Source organism: Triplophysa rosa, linkage group LG16 (genome assembly GCF_024868665.1).
Source record: "Triplophysa rosa linkage group LG16, Trosa_1v2, whole genome shotgun sequence".
Lineage (NCBI taxonomy): Eukaryota > Metazoa > Chordata > Actinopteri > Cypriniformes > Nemacheilidae > Triplophysa > Triplophysa rosa.
Genome location: NC_079905.1, coordinates 18328380 through 18344380, shown reverse-complemented (window position 1 = coordinate 18344380; position 16001 = coordinate 18328380). Strand labels below are relative to the sequence as shown.

The following is a 16001-nucleotide window of genomic DNA, read 5'->3' as shown; positions in this document are numbered from 1 at the left end:
ATTAGTTGTCAGTTATAATCATCAAATTAAAAGAAATAAACATTTGAAATATATCAGTCTGTGTGTAATGAATGAATATAATATACAAGTTTCACTTTTTGAATGGAATTAGTGAAATAAATCAACTTTTTGATGATATTCTAATTATATGACCAGCACCTGTATATATTGTCTATCTTCCTACTGTATACATATGATATAGCCAGAAGATAAATATGAATAAATAATACATCTGATTATCAGAAGTTAATTTGATATCTTTAGTACATTTTCATAACTTGCCTACATTTTAACTATGGTGAGCATTTAAATGAACTGTAATAAATAAATTAGTTAAATCAATCTAAGAAAAATGAGGTATAAAATAAAGAATTATAATGGGAGATTGTTTCATGAAATATATTGTTACCGTGAAATAAAATTACTCATTCCGTGAAATAGATTTTTGGCCATTCCGCCCACCTCTATCAGTTACATGCCAAATGAACCAAATAAACATAAAATTCTTTCTGAATAAAATAAACTGAAAATTTTGTTCTTTTTAAAGGGAAAAAATAAATAAATAAAACAAATAAATAAACATACCGCAAACGGCAACTCTTTAAAATGTCAGTACAAAATAAAATATTAAGTAAAAAATGAGTAAAAAGTACAAATAAAGTAAATAATAAAAGAAAAAAACAAGCCTATGGACAAGTCATAAACAACTTTGTGCAAAGCAAGGCAAACAAAATAAATAAATAGCAAAAACACTTAACTGAAAAATTATATTAACGAAAATTAACGGGAAATTAACGAAAACGAACGAATGAACGCAGCAAACGCCAAACCTTAGAATAAAAAAGAACAGACTACAAACAAATACGTTTTTGTACAAAACAACGCAAACAAATAAAAAGCCTATAAGTTCTTTGCTTAAATGGTTTAGAACAAATATATTTTAAACAAAACGTTGAGCAAATCATTAAAACAGAACGAATACAAATCAAATGGAAACATTCAAGAAAAATATCAGCGCAAACTGCCATATAAAGCCGACGGATGAGTCTTGACCAGAAACAACGAATAGAAAAATCAGTCTTAAGTTTCCAAACAGAATAAAAACAACCTCTATATTATATAAAATCGAATAAATAAAAATAAAAAACAGATAGCAAACAGAAACACTACAAAAAGGGGAAATTAAGCTACCGTCACTATTTTTCCATCCAACCTTTTTTTTATATTACGCGCCAGAAACACCGGCTTGTCCACATTGTTGGGAAGAAGTGAGCTTCTTGACTTATTCACAATGAAGCCGGCCTTCGAAAAGTTGTGCTCTGATGGTGTGGATATGGAGGGGATACAGTGCAGGCGCTTAGCTGCTTTAGCAAGCTTTGGATATCGTTCTTCAATTTTTTGCCACCATGTCAACGGTCCCGAATCAACCGTTGTTTTGTCCACCAAGTACATCTTTATTTCATTCTTCTCTTCTGCATGCTCCTCTTCATAAATTGCCATCAGCATGGATATCTCGGCCTGATTTTTCTTTTTTGGTCCGGGCTCACCCTCTGCTGTAGACACTTACTAATGCTGTCATGATCCCTATATTGCGCAGCTTCTGTAAATAAACTTTCTGCCAGATCCAACACTGTGGAGTATGCATCTTCTTGTTTGTCATTGTCAAGGAAGCCCAGTCTCATGAATTGCGTATAAATAACACGCGCATTGCATTAACGTGTAATACATACGCCAAAGTTAGATTTTGCGTGCATATGATATGCCTATTTTTGCGTGCATATGATACGCCAATTTAGCGCGCGTGCATATTAACCGGCAATTTGTCTTATTAAACTGTCCCCTAACCCAAACCCTAAACCTAATGTTAGCGTGCGTGCATATTATAACCTCTACCCTAACCCAAACCCTAAACATAACAGTATTATTTTAATTATTTTAGTGTTTCCTCTAAATGTACTTTTCAAAATGGCTGCTCTCCAGCGAGGTGCACGCAAACATTGGCATATCATATGCACGCAAAATCTAACTTTGGCGTACGTATTACACGACAATGCAACAGCGTGTTATTTATACGCAATTCATGAGACCGGGTTGGAAGGAATTACAAGCTCTTAAAACGTGGGTCTAAGACTGCAGATTGTGTATAAATGCTGGTCATGAGATTACCCGTCAATTCCCATCTTGTCAATTCTTCTTCTGCGAGTCGTATCTTCAGTGCTTTTGTGGTCAGGGCAGGCTGTCATCATCGCGCAGCACCAAATGGCGTCTCTTCATGTTTATTAACATAGGCACTGTTCGCGTTGATCTCGCGTTGTTTCTTTTGATGTCATACACTGACCACTGGCCATTAAGTTCTAACGCGCATACTGACTGCGTGACGTCACGTGAGTTTTTTTATTGATTTCTAGTTGGTTTTATTACTAACCGACCAATGAAAACGTATTCGACCAAGCCTCCTTCACATCGACTAACGTTTAGTCGACTATTTGGAGGCAGCCCTAGTGAACACACACCCAGAGTAGTGAGCAGCCATTGCAGGCGCCCAGGGAGCAGTTGGGGGGAACGGTGCCTTGCTCAAGGGTCTCACCTCAGCCGTGGTATTGAAGGTGGAGGAGAGAGATCATTCACTTCCCCCACCTACAATCCCTGCTGGTACTGAGGCTCTAACCGGCAATGTTTGGGTTACAAGTCCGAGTCGCTAACCATTAGGCCACGACTGCCCCCCCATTCCCCCGTACACCGTATTGTATTATAAACATAAACACTAGAGTATACCTTCTCTTATTTACTAAACTAATATTACTATAGTAAGGTTCAAAAACACTATTGTATCTGCAAATGGAGGAATTTTACTGCAGTTTACCATGGTAAATAATATAGTAGTACTACAGTATGTGGACAAATCTATAATTATTGTATATTAAAAGAATGGAAAACACAGAACTCAGGTACTTGGGAAAAAAGTTTTTTTATAATATTTAAATTATATGGCCTTAATTTGCCAAATATTTTAATGTGTATATGTTTTTTTGTAATATAACAGACGTTTTACACTGTTTGGCCTGTGCTACAATACTTTAAACTTCTTTAGCACCAGTGCTACTGCGTCATGCAAAACAAGTTAACGTACAGCTTTGCAAATAACCCCAAATTAAAGCACATTTTTTGGCTATACATTTTAACATCACTCACTATTTATTCTATATTGCTGGTGGCAAGTTTGTTTTACCTGACTATATACATACTAGCTTAATTAGCCTGAATATTGTCAAAGTCCACCACCCAGTCAAAAATGGCTTTCTGACTAGCGTGCAAGACAACCGGCATTCGAATATTAGCACAGAAGTATCCTTGAATGTCTGTCAACAACAAAGACATAAGAGGAAACTTTCTGTAAGGTTACTGTATGTATAGTAAAACTGTATACAATGCAATCATATGATGATATTAGTTAGTAGTAAAACTCTTGAATATTCAATGGCATTAAAAATTATGAACTCTTATAGGGCTGACCAAAAAAATAAAAAATCGATTAATCGTTTTTGAATCGATTTTTTTTTTCTTTCATATTTCTGCAAGCACTGAACACTCATTAACGTGAATGTTATTGCTACTACTATCCACTAGATGTCACTTTTCTTTTTACATCCAGTGGATGTTACAACAGGGAGCATTTCCTTCATTCATTGCTTAATTAACATGGCGGGTGTGTGGTCATATCTAACATCAGCTTCACATAAAAGGCAGAGGTTCATATGATTGCAGCCGCTCTTTACAGCTTATTTTGTTAAATTTTGTTTGTTAAATGTAAAAAGTAAAATCTTAAATGTAAAATTACCAGAACCTGTTTGATCAAGGTATGTGACTGTTCTGTTTCAATATACCGTTTGTAATATACCGGTGTTCGGACGATTAAGTGAAATGGCCGAATAAATTTTGCCTTACATGACGTGATATGATCAAGCAGCAACCAGCGGAGAGAGAGAGAGAGACGTGCGCGCGCTTTATTAATGCAGCAAACATATCAGCAGTGTGTGGAGTAAATGTCAGAGAAAGTGTAAATTTCTGAAAGAAAGCATCTTTACCGGTCAGTTACTTGCATAGCCGCGGGAACGTATTTTGAGCAGGGGGTGCTGTGATTTCTTTTTATGACTGTGTTATGACTGTGCCATGGGCGAGCCGCTTAAGTTTAATGTTAATAAATAACAGAGGCAAAAATTTGTTGCTGCCGAGAATAAAGAAGATCCCAGTGTGATTATAGGATGCAGCATAAAAACAAACATATAAACGCATGTATGTTATATGTATGCCTATAGCCGAAGCACAATCTGTTGTATGAAAACTAGCTGCGCGGCAGCAGCTTAAGCACCCAAACAAAAACCATGGGCAAACCGGTCACGAGATTAAACAACTGCATGCTGCACGGCAACAGCACAGAAATCAACCCGTAACGTTACATATTCTGCCTGTAGACCTATTAGCCACAATCTCAAATCAAGAAATAACTGTCTTACATTTCTGCTGGCCTGCATGCAAAACTCCGAAAGTGGCATTTCTTTCTGGGTTGACGCTGCTGAAGTCCTGCATGAGGTAAAAAAGTCTTAAATTCGTTTTTGCGCCATTTGGATAAGACCGCTCATGACACTTGACCTTCACTAACGCCGTGACGTCATAAGACACTTGGGTTGTCATTGTAACAGTAACGTTATTAAAGCAAAAACAGTGACGTTATTAATGTTTTCAATGGATATTAGTGAATAGACGCATTAATAAAATGCATTATATTTATTTTTGATAAAACATTTCATTTACGGAGTGTCTATTTACACAGAGTAATGTTACAAATAGCCCGTCCAAGGCAGCAATGCTTTTTACTCTAACCGAAAATAGCTGTATTTTCTTTGAATTAAGTAGAAATAGTAGTTAGATGCTATTAATACTTATAAATAGTGGCAAATAACGTTACTTTACCCTAAACTTTATGAACACAATTTTTATTAAAAACAAATGTGAGAGTTTGATTAGAACCCCGGCCTCCCCGTGTCACACTATACAGACTTCACACCTTACGCCACTGCAGTCATTGTTCAAAATGAAGTCGTTCTTACATATTCTCTATTCCAATCACATATTGGTTGGCGGACCTGGTGCAAATAGTCTCTGCCTTAATTTATTTATTTATTTATCTTTCACACCGTTTCAGTTTTTCTTTTCGCTCGACGCCAGGGGGTGCTGCAGCCCCCGCAGCACCCCCACTTCCCGCGGCTATGGTTACTTGTGTACTTCAGACTGGAGTGAGCGGACGACAGTACCCCCGCCGCTCACGGCATCCTTTGACATCATACAGTGGTCGCGTGCACACAGTTCCCTGTACAAAAAGATTTGTCGAACTAAGTTCTGTGCATCCCGGCCCCGAGTGTACCTTTGGTCAGCTTTTGTGGGAAGAGTTTGGAGGAGAGACATGAACTGAAATGGTTGTCAGTCAGAATTGCTTGCATGGATGATTTTTTTTTCTTCAAATCATTTTGCAGTGTAGCCTATAATAATCAAATCGTTTATTCATATTTTTAGCTTATAATGTTGAATGACACTTTTTAACAAAGTTTTGTTGTAGGGGTACAGAGCATAGTAGCCTTCATTCTTCCCGCAGTCAGTCATAGGCCTAATATAGGCTATTCAAGAAGGGAGAGGGCACAATTTTATGTTTTAATTTAGCCTACTTGTTTTGCTCAATTTTATTTTAAGTTATATTGTATTATACTGAAAATCAAGACAAAATATAAAAAGCACATTTTGACCATTCAATTTATGCAATAGTGAAAAAATTGGATAAATAAATAGAAGAATCGCGAAAAGCCATGTTCGGTGTTTGGCCAAGTATTTCATTTTTATTCAGCTTTGGCCAAGAATTTTCATTTCGGTGCATGCCTAAATATACCCAAGTGTACCCAAAAATAAAGTTTAATATACATGATGGGTTTGTGGCTCTTCATTTCGTTTTTTAATTCACCATTGTAATCTGATGTTTACTGTTTTTTTTAGAAATATCTATAGGATTTGTATTAAATCTATAATCATTGACTCGATCAAGAATCAAATCAAAAGCTTGTGAATCGGGATCGAATTGGAACATGAGAATCGTTACCCAGCCCTACTCTTCACCTCCCATGATGTTTCATTTTGTGTAATGTTTCTACATCAGCCGATACATCTGCCTTTGATGCTAAACTACAGTACAGATTGAATTGTGGCCTATTCCTTCCCCTATTAACATTGATATTAAAATATTAATGATTATCAGATACAAGAGAGTGCTGCGCACTGATGTCTTGGCAGTCCAAACCACTAATGGGAAATAAACCTTAGTCAAGAACGATTCTTCTTTACATAATAAGCTATTAATAAACTTTCACCCTGACAAGCCTGAACAATACTAAGGGCCTCTTGAGGCATCTGTATTATGATGCATGAGAATTGTCATCTTGGTTACAAGGTTGGGTATGGAAAGCATTAATAGAATGCATTCAGGATGGTGAAAAGACAGTCAAAATGCCTGTGAAAAGCATTTTCCTAATGCAAAAGATCTGATATGTTAAGTATGCCGGCAGAATAGCCAAGAAAATTTCCATTGCGTTGTTCACACAGACTGAACGCAAACACAAAATACAATGTAACAAATTACTTAAATTACTTTGATGATACTTTCCTTTTAGCAACACATTGGACACACTTTTTAAAATCAGTTTCAATCAGTCAAGCATTTCATTTTTAGATTCCATTCAGATCAAGCTACCAAGAGAAATTAACATAAAGTTAAAACTGCTAACTAAACTACCTGTTAATAGCCGGGGTTTTTTAAATTAGCGTTTTAAAAGCACACTGGCAACTACGTTTTACTGGCTATTGTTAAGGGAAACATTCTTAGGGTAGGGGGGCTTCAAAATCCCATAGAAAAAACTGACATGTGCCTCAGATCACAAAGACTTCCAGTTCTCTTTTGCAAGCGCTAACCCTAACTAAAGTAGGCAACAAGTTGTCCGAGCAACTCTAAACACTTCTAACACAAGAGTACATCAGTAGGAGCTCTAGAGCACACGGCTTAATAAATCCCCTGCTGCGTAAAACGAAACCCAAGTTATGTTTACTTGGCAAAAGCTGTGATGTTGCTGCCAGCTGCATGTTTGAAAGTTAACAGTTTAAAATGTTTGTTACATAAAGGCTGTCAGATGTTCTTACGTCTAAAAGAAACGTAATGATTTTAAGCACATCTCAAATGCACACGTGTATGTTCACAGAGTGGAATACAGGCTGAAAAGCTGTCCATCTAAGCTGTCCAAGTGCTAATTAACTAAATATACCCAAATAAAAGAATAATATTGTAAGTTGAGATAAACTATACTATAATATAAAATATTGCACATGCCCTTTTTTTTAAACAAATGTTTTAAAATAAATTTGTAATTGTGTAAGATGTCACAACGTTAGAATAACCAATAATTAACATTAGAATTTTAATGTAATTAAATACATTTGCTTTGTTAAAATGTGTGTTAGATTGATTAAATGGATATTTCACCCAAAACTGAAAATGTGTTCATCATTTACTCACACTCATGTCATTTGTCATGTCATGACTTTGTTTCTTGTTCTTTCAGAACACAAAAGAAGATATTTTGGAGAATAGTGGAACTCCCACTGGCTTCCACTATGGACACAAAACCAGTGAGAAATTTAACAAAATATCTTCGATTGTGCTCCAGTCATGTGGTTTTGAATGACGTAAGGGTAAATAAAGGGTAATAAATGTTCTAATTTTTATTTTTGGGTGAACTATCATTTAAGCCTGCAGGATGTTTTGTTAATTTGATGTTACATGCCCACAGTTTAATACACCTGTGCATGTTGAGCTCATGTGCACCTGCTAGCACTTGCATCGAGTTTTCACTCTTTTACAGGTGCAGTGAACTGGCCGTTTTTATTATTTTATACTATTGTCTGATGTCTACTTATGATGTTTGCATGGTTTTTACATTCGAAAACATTAAAATCAATAAGTAATAGGCTATTTTCTACCCTGGTTTTGAGGCCGGCTGGAGAAACGCTCAGTTTTTAAGGCCGGGTCACATAGAAGACTTGGAAGTAAAGGCCCACTGCTATGATTGGATAGCAGCTTGCGTAGTTTACTTAGTTGGAGCCTTCTGTGAATTTGGTTAGACACATAACATGATTTTACTCAAATTTATGGACTTATTTCCCGGATGTGATGGCAAGGCTTTGCGTATAGTTTGTATTGCCTATAGTTGTATGGTGTTTAGTGATATATGACCGTACATGTCAGCATTTAAGATGGTGACAGAAGATCACCGAGATCGCGGGTCTCAAATGTTATAGTTTTCATGATAATTAAACAAACAAACGGTAGACTCCCAGCCAAAACGACAGTGTTGGCAGATATGGATATGACCCAGCACCAGAAATAATATCAAAACACTTCAAAACAGCCTCCATTATTCGCAAACGGTGGATAAAACCTTGAAAAATGATATATGAGCCCGCCAAATCACAGAGATGCCGATTACAATTATTACAAATGACTAGAGGTCCCCAGGTAATACTATCAAGGCATATCAAGCGATCTCTAACAAAGCAATAGTGACGCATAGTACAAATATGTTTTACTCACATAAGATTGCTGCGTCATTCCTATCGGATTCAATATTGACGGCATTTAATTTTAGTCTCTCCGCAAATCCAGCGTCGACCTGTGACTTGTTCAAGGAATCCGCGTTGAATTCGCGGATGTTTTCCCCACGTGAGCTGGAACGTCTTTAAAAATGAACTTCAACCACGCATTCCTACTGTCGGAATCCGAAGGAAGGTTATGCAGCGACTGTATTCTTCCACAACCAGGCACTGCACAATATTTTGCGATCTTTAACGGCATGATGCTTACACTCGCTCTATCTGGTTCCCTGCAGCTTGTGTTCAATACTGTCATGTGGGCAGGGCTCGAGAAGTAGGCGTTGATATTCATCTGTGGAGGCGATGTTCAACCTAGACAGGTGCATTCCAGAACCTGCCGTTTGCTGAGCCTCGTGTCAATAACAGTTGTTATTTCAGTAACAAGGTCTGACACTTACAGGATGTTCCCTTGAATACGATTCCCTCTTATATAACAAAAGCTGGGGTTAAAATTGTGGTTCTAGTTCACCTTTAATGACTACCAGAAAAAACACCTGCCCACCAATGGCACATCAGTTTCAGTTACATGAAAAACTGTCAATCATTTTCAGCATGGTGCGACTACAACACATGTTCTTATGCAAATTAAGAAGCTTCCCACGTCAGACATCTCAACCATTCTGAAAAAAACAAAGCAAAAATAAAGAACGCTATAAAAAAGAACGCAAGGGTAATGATAAACAATACTATTCTTAGTCGGTCAGACCCAAGCTTACAAAACTTTTTAGCATGTTTCTATAAGCATTTCATTTAGAAAACCAACATTAATTTAAAAATTAAGTGTCTGCAATGGTGTAACGAGCACTTAAAAAGTGTGTGTGTGGAGGGGAAGGTGGTCATGGACAGTACACCTTGGCCTATGAATATTAGACGTATCGTAATAGCTAGACTGCATAAAAAGACTAGACAGCTAGAGACATAATATTTGATTAAAAAAACATCCACTAATGTAAATGGCATATTTCAAAGGCAAACAATTTTATCCTAAAATCCCTAATTTTTTAACTGAGATCAGAAGGTTTATGATAACAACAAATTTAAAGTCATATCAAATCAGCATTTACTAGAATACAAATGAGCCTCTATCACCTGCGGCTCTGGGTGAGCAGGCATTCACCCTGGCACACTGTGTGTGGCTAACAACTGTTTATCAAAGAGATAATTAGTATTACGTGACCCAAAACTGGTATGGGTCAAGTGGTGGCTGATACTCATCAACCTTGGCACAGACTTCAAAGCCAGAGATAGGAGTGGTTATTCATTTTCGTTCTGCAGGGACTGGAAACTATCCAGGACTCAAACCTTGAGAGAATACACAAGGATTTTTCGGATGCGATTAGTCCTATGGTTTAAAGAGCTCTGTGAACCCTGCAACTGCCTAACAACAGCTTGCGTGCTTTAGGAGCACCGACGTTAGGGTTGGGAATCGAAAATCAATTCCAATTTGGAATCGGAATCGAAAGGCTAGGAATCGGATCGGAATCGAAAGGAATAGGAATCCGATACTTGAGATTAAAATTTGAATTCCTCTCATCAATTCCTGTGTGCATATTTTCAGAAAAGTACATGCGTTGCAGGATCTGCTGATATCTCAGTAAAAGCCCTTATGAAAATTATCGATATTTTTTACTATAGTAAGCATAGTTTAGCTATAGAATTTGCATTAAAGCACAGGAATCACAAATTAACCATAGTTGCATTATAGTAACTGCAGTTTAACCATGATGTAGTTCAACTATGATAATACAAATTGTAATAAATCAGAAAAGGTGTGTTTCTATGTGTAAATATACACAAAACGGTGCCCATATATATATAAATATATTTTGCAAACAAGTCAATAAGCAGGCTAAATGACCATACAGGTGGATATCTAAATGTTTTACTTCAACTGTGGAATCGAAACTGGGAATCGATAAGAATCGAAATCGATAAGCAGAATCAGAATTGGAATCGATAAAATTGAAACGATCCCCAACCCTAAGCACTGTGTAACTGTATTTTCATTACAGAAATTAGTGGCTGTTGTTGTCATCCAGCTTGGTGGATTACATCTGAATTTCCCTAGTACACCATAACCTTGCGGTCAAGTTATATAGACCACAGCCTAGGGCAAGTAAATTCCCAAGGAACTGAACAGAAGGGGAGTCCCATATAGCTAAAACTGCACTGCAAAAAGAGCAGTCGGCTGACATCTCAAGGAATCCTGAACGTCACAGAGATTGCAGAAACAGCTCTTTCTGGCACAAGGACTGAAGGTCATGTGGAAGTATTTATTTGAGGCTCGGGACCCTCATGGGGAAAGCTCTGCAGAATTCTTGGTCCTGAGAATTCACTGGTCTTTTTCTTACCACAGAAGAGATCCGCTGCTGAGATGCTATCGTTTTAGAGGATGAAAGACATCATGTGCAAAGCAGACAAAAATACTAACTTTTTTCGTTTGTATGCTTGCAGCATAACTGTGATATTGCTAGGGCTGTCACGATTATTCGTCTCATGGCGATTGTTTGGCCTCATCGCCATGGTTTCAGATCATCGCAATTATTGCACATCTCTATAGAAGACACTAGGGGGAGCTGTAGTGCCTGCATATTACATATTTTAGTGTATTTATTGTAACTAAAACATTGTAATACTTGTAAAATGTACCACCACAACACAATAAAATATCATATACCATAAAAATAACCTGCAGTACAATTTAATATTATTTAAGCTAATCTCAGTGTGAAAACCAGTCTACCAAAATTTAATTAACATACAAGAATACAATAAAATTTTACTTCTAAGTGAGAAAAAAACAGACTAGAAGCATTTCTATGACTGATAGCATATCAATGGTGGCTTCACTCCTGATCAATTTACTTAATTAACAAGTATTTGGCGGTTGTATTATTGACAGGTAAAGGCCTAAACCTTAAATATATGATAAACTTTCCGATGTATTTCCAAGAAAAAAAACATATTTTTTATATTCAGAACAACATGGTCGTTTCAAAGCTGAATCAAAAATGTATGAGAATTAAATGTCAAAGCCCTAAAACGGACAATTAATCGTCATAATCGCAACGATTTACTAGACAATTAATCGTCAGCCAAATTTCATACAGCCATGCGAGAAGATGTGAATAAAACAGATGGCCCAAAAAGACGGTATACATTTTTTTACAAAAAAAATATCAACAGTGTCTACCCGTACAAAAGTACGAACAAACCCTGTGTTTGGGTTTTTAAGTGTGGTAACCAGCTATGAGGTTGCTAAGGAGTTGTAAGGTGGGTGTTCAGTGTTCAGTTGTCCCCGGCCAATATCTACCTCTCTAAGTCACTACGATTTTCTTGTTCTGGATATGGCAGAGATCTCTTTTTCAAACATATTCTTATTTGAATTTTTCCGGTTTTATTGTTCACCAGTTGAAAATCATAAATCTGAATAGTATATATCTCTCCATGCCACACAACGTTAAGTACTATCACTTAAAGTCCTGCGTGTTATATAAACAGTACAGACACGTATCTGTTTAAGTACCTTATGTTAGAGGTTTATTAAAATTGAACACTAAAAAATTAACTTGGCAAAGATGAACATCAATATTATACAGTAAGCCCCAACCACCAGGTTAAAATGCCACTGACAGCCATTTCAAAACAAAAGATGTGTAAAATGTGTTCTTCAATGCATATAGTGGTCATTGACTCTACTGTAAATGGTCTGTTGATTGGTTTGCTGTCTGGCTTAAATTCCTCCATCAATCATGCCAGCTTTACCCAACACAAACACCCAGTTCTGTCACGGTCTACTAAAATGCCACACACACAAAAATAGAAGAAATAAGCTTGTTTAACAACCATGTAAAAAAAACTTATGTAACTGGCACAAATCTTGACTAAAAATATGAACCCATGATGTGGGTGATTTGGCTGTGTGAATAACACGTTTGCTATCAGATATAGATTGTATTAAAAACTGTTTACGACGGATTTTGTTCTTGCAGAAGTACGTTAGCTTACTTCAGACGCACAGACCTACATCTTTGTCGACACCACAGACGTTAACAGACGAAAAAAACAAGATGCCACAATAAATCGTTAATACCACACCATAAACATACAATACTACGTTAGTCTTGTACAAATCACTTGTATTCTTTCTAATTATAATGAAACATATAACGTTATCAGAACCACTTCTTCGCTACGGGCATTTGCCTCGACATATCCCACAAAACGGCAGGTTAGCAACAAAGACGGCCATTTATGTAAAATATACCGTACACCTCCTTAAAATCTATTAAAATTCCCGAAAACTACACCAAAAGCACTGCTAAACCGTGTTTTCTGACAGAAAGCCGGTTTGGGCAACACCCTCAACCCAAAATCTGACTAAATGTTCATCACACACGGTTCTCTGATCCCACCATTAAGTATATTTGATCAGTTTTTAGCATTCAACACGAATTTAACCTGATAGTGAGAATGAGCGTTCATTCTACTTACCGAAACGTTCCCCAAATAATCTACAATGCCTCAGCCTCGCCATGCGATTTTAGTGATGTCCGAGTCGTGAGAGAAACGTTCTTTTCGACCAGCTCTTCTCAGTGAATCATCCGAATCGATACTCATGTCCAAATCATTCAGTCAGACCAATTCCCCCTAGCTCTCCGAAATGACGACTAGTCAAGTTACTCTTGAGCTCTTTAGCTGAAGAGAATGTCACGAACATGTAAAATCAGCCACAAGTGATTTTGTTTACATTTACTTTTACATTTAGCAGACGCCTTTATCCAAAGCGACTTACAGAGAGTTCAGGGAGCAATAGCGTACGCGATATGTCATACAGAAGCAATAATACAATAATTACTAACACAAAGTTACTAGTTTCAACAAAAATGTTTCTGCATCATTGTACTTATTGCTTTAACCTATCCCTTGGACAAATCTAACTAGACTGGGCTTATAAACCATTACAACTGTTGCTATGCACGTTAGAAGCCAATAAATTAAAAGCTAATCTTAATACAATTTAAAAAGTAGATCAGAACAACTTTTATTCCTAGAAATTTGAGTACATTTAAAAATTCTGTATTGAAAGATCATGGTTTTAATGCCTTTTCTCAATTTAAAGAAAACCATTGATAGCCTACTTGAGAATTACCTAACAATTCCATACATACAATCATTATCTCAGATTATCTCAGCATGTTATTATAAACTAAAATCACTAAGTAAACAACAAAATACTGAAACAAGATGAGGGAAATCCCCTTTCCCTGAGGTCATTAAACTGACTCCTGAATATGAACTGTTCGAATGAACCGATTCTTTAAAACGAATCGAACTCCACAGCACGTTCTCGGTGATTTGGTCCTCCCACAATCTCACTTTGCGTCACCGACCGCCACATGATGATAGAACCATATTAGAGTGCCAGCAGGTTAAAACTAGAAGCGGGATTTTAATTCTTTGTTCTGTTAACCCATATGTTTAATTTACTCAAGGCATGTTGAGTAAATAAGATAAGATTGAATAAAATAACTTTTATTAAAAGTTGATCATTTTACTAGCTATTATTTTACCTTATCGATGCTATTTAAATTGTGTGTTTTAAATGAGTTTGGCTAGGTTACAGAAACATATAGGCCACATAAATTACAAATTATGTAGCCTACGGAATTCAGCAAATATAAGCTTTTAACTGCGGCAGCACATGGTAATTGTGTTAAGAGCCATTCGTATAAACTTTATTAAATGTGGCGATCATTAAGCTGTGAACACGCCTGTTTAATGGACTCATTGGACTCATTACCACTTATTAAGTATTTCATTTGCATGTGAGCTCAGTGTGAACTGCTGTCATGACTATAACCATTGGAATGTCACAGTTTTGATTCAGATTTAATTAGTTTGGCCAAGTTCTTTGTTAGAAAAGTGTTCTGCGATTAAGCCAGTGCATTACATTATTTTGAATTTGCAAATTATATTAAGTAGGCTACTGTATTTATCGCAAAGCATATATCTGCCTACCTCCATTCGCTTTAAAATCGAATTCTTAAAGTAATGAAATAAAATAAATACAGCAGTTTATATAACCAAATAAAATTATATATTTTTTCAGTTAATATTTTGAGTTATTGTAACTTTTTCTTGCTTTTAAGCTCTTGAAACTCATTTTTGATTATCAGAGTATAAATTAATTCAACTTCTAATTCAACTTAAAACACAATTCAACAAAAAAAAGTTTATTTAGTCATAGTTTGATTTCATCATGTCCAATTAAATACCTTGGGACTACATGAACTACACGATTTTTGTAGTGTTAAAGTGTTGTTTATGTGTTTTTCAGTAAAGAGATTTAGAAGGGGTTTACACTATTTTTATATTTGGTTACCATTTTTAGTGCTTGTGCTGTGGGAGTCTCCTCTGATTTGAGCTGCATCACCCAATGAGCATTAAGTGCCTGTGACAGTCTCTTCTTGCTTTCTTAGTCAAATTGTTAAACCTATGGGAATAAGAATAAAAAAATGTTTTGAGTTACCTTACTCAATATTCGGTTCAACTTACTTAAACATGGAAATTTCAAAACTTAAAAACTTGATGTGACTACCTTATTTTTTGAGTTTTGTCAACTAATGGGGGTTTACAGTGTTCCTCTGTATTCCTCATCTCAAACATGGATATTGCATCTAATATAGTTTACTTGCTGATTTATCCACACATTTTTATATTTTATTATACATTAGCAAATGGTAGATTTATGATGACAACAATTAAATGAAAATTTTTTGAAAACACAAACTTCAGAAATTCTTTAAACGCTGTCATGTCCCCTTCTGCTTTAACAGCATACACTACACACTTTTCATTATCCTTGTTATCTCAGTGTTTTAGAGTGTTTAAAACATTGTTCAGTTTGTTTGATTAACCTGAAATAGTACAGAATCTTCATTATTTTACTCCATTTAAGACGTTCTTTACCTGAAGCTTTAACTCTCCTCACAAGTGTCTGCTAAATGAATTCATGTAAATGTTTATTTAGAATTTCTTGCCTGTTTCTTATTTACAATAGATTTTAGTCCAAATAGATTTCAAGTTTTGCCAAATTCCCATTAACTAACGATAACATTATTTCAGTTTTTTTATTTTCACCACTGTAAAAGTAATCAATAAGTATTGTCAATAGATCAAAAAAGTAAAATAAAGTCTCAGTTACTTATCACTGGCCAAAATGTAAAATCCTTAAATGTAAAAATGCCTTGTAAACA

General features: G+C 36.0%; 1 protein-coding gene across 2 annotated transcripts in view; it reads right to left on the bottom strand.

Moving 5' to 3' along the window:
- ptp4a3a (protein tyrosine phosphatase 4A3a) overlaps nt 1–13329 on the bottom strand; it is a 50664-nt gene extending 37335 nt beyond the window's left edge. For both annotated transcript variants that reach the window (XM_057354986.1, XM_057354987.1), the window contains exon 1: nt 13237–13329. The gene's annotated coding sequence lies outside the window, so the exon portion shown is untranslated. The remainder of the gene's footprint in view (nt 1–13236) is intronic.
- Between the last annotated feature and the right edge of the window lie 2672 nt (nt 13330–16001).